The sequence below is a fragment of the Equus quagga genome, chromosome 12, assembly GCF_021613505.1.
Source record: "Equus quagga isolate Etosha38 chromosome 12, UCLA_HA_Equagga_1.0, whole genome shotgun sequence".
Taxonomy (NCBI): domain Eukaryota; kingdom Metazoa; phylum Chordata; class Mammalia; order Perissodactyla; family Equidae; genus Equus; species Equus quagga.
Genome location: NC_060278.1, coordinates 111,193,030 through 111,196,065, shown reverse-complemented (window position 1 = coordinate 111,196,065; position 3,036 = coordinate 111,193,030). Strand labels below are relative to the sequence as shown.

The window sequence follows — 3,036 nt, the reverse complement described above, 5'->3', positions numbered from 1 at the left end:
GGGGGGGGGGGGGGGGGGGGGGGGGGGGGGGGGGGGGGGGGGGGGGCTGCTGGGGTCCCGCGTGCTCCTGTGTGAACCATTTCTGGACCCCGCCTGGCGGTGACGTGGGCCCTTAAATCACTTCCTGTGGTGCCACCCTCCCCTGGAGCTGGCCCTGCCTCGCTGCTGGGGAAGCTCCCCGACTGCCCGCCCGTGGGTGCAGCCCTGGGCCCCTGAGGAAGGCGGGTTCTAGGAGCACGCCCTCACCTGGCCCGGCACACGATGGACTTGCAGCTGTTCTGAGTGAAAACTCCCCGGGGGTCTCCCCCCAACCCTCCCTTGGGTCAGGCCAGCTGGAGGGAGGAGGGGCCACTCTGAGGCCCACAGGCCTGTCTTGGTTTGTTGGAGGTCTTTGGAGGGAGTGGAGAGGTTCCCCTTTGGGGCAGGGTCTTCTGTCCTCTGGGAGGAGGGTCAGGATACCCTCCCCCACCTCCCACCCCCTCCGTGGAGACACATCTTGTTTGCCCCTCCCCCGCAGGTCCCTGCAACCTGTCTGTCTCAGGCAGGTTAGAGACCCGGACCCCGTGAGGGACTCCTGCGGGCGGTCTCTTCTGGGGCAGAGAAGGGCTGGGGTCAGTCTACCACTTTCCTAGTAGTAAAAAGAAAATCCTGGTCATTTCACAACTTTCAAGTCTGATGCACTCCACCTGCATATCAATGAGCTCGCGGTCCCCCCAGTGCCCCATCCACACACTTCAGAGTAAGTCCGGTCCCCCAGACCTTGGGCCAGAGGCTCCTGTCCACCCTCGTTAGTGCCCTCCTGGACTGTGGGTGGCTCACCCGGCTGCTCAGGCGGGGGAGATGGGGTTGGGCTGAGCCCACCCTCTCCATCCATCAGAGGAGGGCGCCCTCCTCCAGCCCCCAAACCCCCAAAGGGGAATGGCAGCTGGTGCCTGGAATTGAAAAGACTGGCAGCGTTTTTGCCCCGAACCAGCCAAGAGAACGTGGGTGACGAGCTCCCTCAGAGAGGCTAAGAGAACTCACGTCAGTCAGAGTTGGTTTGGCAGCAAGATGGGACTGAGCGGGGTGCCAACCGGCTGTTGTCCACACGGCCTGGCACGTGAGGTGCCCCATTTCAACAGTCCCGTCAGTGCTCCCTGAGCCTGGGGAGGTGGGGCCGTGGCTCTGCTCCAGTGGGGTGCCTGCGGACGGGGCGGCCTCCCTGGCGCTCTGGGTGCTGCCCCCCGCCCACCGCCCCGTCTCTCCATGGCCCGCCCGTCACCCGCCGCGCTTCCTGAGCTCGCGCTTTACACTTGCGCCCGACAGTGTTCGTCTCAGCCTGTCTCTCTCTCTCTCTCCTCTCCTGCCCCCCCCCCCGCCCCCAATCTGGAAAATCTTGCCTGCCCCCACGTGCCTTTAACCATGTCACTGCCCTTCTCGGGGCCCTTTCGCGTCCGCCCTGTCTTTGGGGATGAGGTGGCTGACCTGAAAGAGGACTCAAGGTGAGGACACACGGGCGCCCTCCCCCGGGCTCTCCGGAATGTTCCGTGGCTCCCCTCTCCCTGCGTCCCACACACCGCTCCTCCATCTCCTCCCCGTGTGTCCGTGTGTCCCTGCCTGCCTGTGACCCAGTGCTTCCCCAAGGGCCACCCTGGCCCGACCTGCTCCTGCAAGTCCCCGGGTAAGGGCATGTGGCCGCCGGATGGGGGCCTCGTCCGTAGGCAAGAGCTACTGGACCTTTGCACGGACAGTCGGCTCCTCTTGGGTTCGAGGGCTTTGGGAAGGCGCTGGGCGCTGTGGGAGTGAGGAGCAGTTTGTCAGTGAAGCCCCTGTCCCGTTCCCTGGGAGCAGAGGGCCTGCTCTCCTGGGGTGCATGCCTGTCAGCCAGGTGATGGAGGTGGCATTCCTGTCCCCTCACTTGGGGCAGCCACAGACCTCCTTTTTAGCACCTGGTGCGTAGTAGGTATGCAGGACATTGTTCTGCCATTTGTACCCGTGAGGGGGTGGGGCTGTCCCTGGGCTGCCCGGGGAGGAGACCCTGTTCTGTGAAGTGCTAATGGGAGTGTGGCTCCCCAGCCCCTCCTCTGCCCCCGTGGTGGAAGGTAATGGCCGTGCCCTGCCTTCCACCTACACACCAGGATCCCACTGGCCCTAGCCAGCCTGGGCAGGTGGACAGGGTAGACGCAGGGCTCTCAGCTTCCATGAGGCCCCCTCCCGGTTGGTCCCAGCTCACAATGGGCACGCCCCCTGACTGTGTTGGGGTCCTCAGCTCCCGGCAGGACCCGCTGTGGCTGCGCTGGTGTCAGACCAAGGCTGTCTGTGGTGGGGTGGGGAGGGGCGGGGCTGTGCGCCTCCAGGTGTGTCTCTGATTTGCCTTTGTCCTGTCCTATTTCTCACTGTTCCCACCCCTGTGCCTGGAGGAGACCCCTGACCCTGGCCGCTTCATCCCCTCATCCCTGTGGGTCCCCTCCTCGTCACAGGTAGCAGTGTGCCGTGTTGGGTGCCTGTCTGTCCGTCTGTCTTGGTGTCTGGGTGCCTAGTCCACCCTCATGAGCCGTGGGCCCCCTGGGCTTGCTGCCCGCCCCGCCACAGGCTTGCTGTCTGTCCTCAGACCAGATGAAGCTCCACTTTGCTGACCTGGGCAGGAAAACTCCAGTGCCAGCCTGTAGCCCAGGGGGATGGGCTCGAGTCGGGGTCCTCGCACCCCCCAAGGCGGTGCCACTGGTCACGTGTGGCTGTTTGAATTTTCAGTAAAATTAAATACAATTAGGAGCATTCCTCAGTCTCTCGTGTTTAGGAGCCAGGCGTGGGGTGGTCGCCATATCAGGCAGTGCAGCCGGGAGCATGGGGAGTGGGGCCTTGGGACCTGCTTTCAGGGCAGGCGTCTGTGCTGGGAGTGTGGGAGGCAGCAGAGCGGTTTGGGGATTGGCTGGAGCTGGGATCCTTCTAAGGTGCTGGAGGCGGAGACCATCCCCCACCCTCCTCTTTCCCAGGGGCGGGGCCTCCAGGCGGGGCCCCTGTGTGCAGGCCTGGGGGCCCCTGTGTGCAGGCCTGGGG

General features: G+C 64.7%; 1 protein-coding gene across 1 annotated transcript in view; it reads left to right on the top strand.

Annotated features, from left to right (window-relative positions):
• KCNQ2 (potassium voltage-gated channel subfamily Q member 2) overlaps positions 1-3,036 on the top strand; it is a 57,202-nt gene that overhangs the window by 39,458 nt on the left and 14,708 nt on the right. The window lies entirely within an intron of this gene.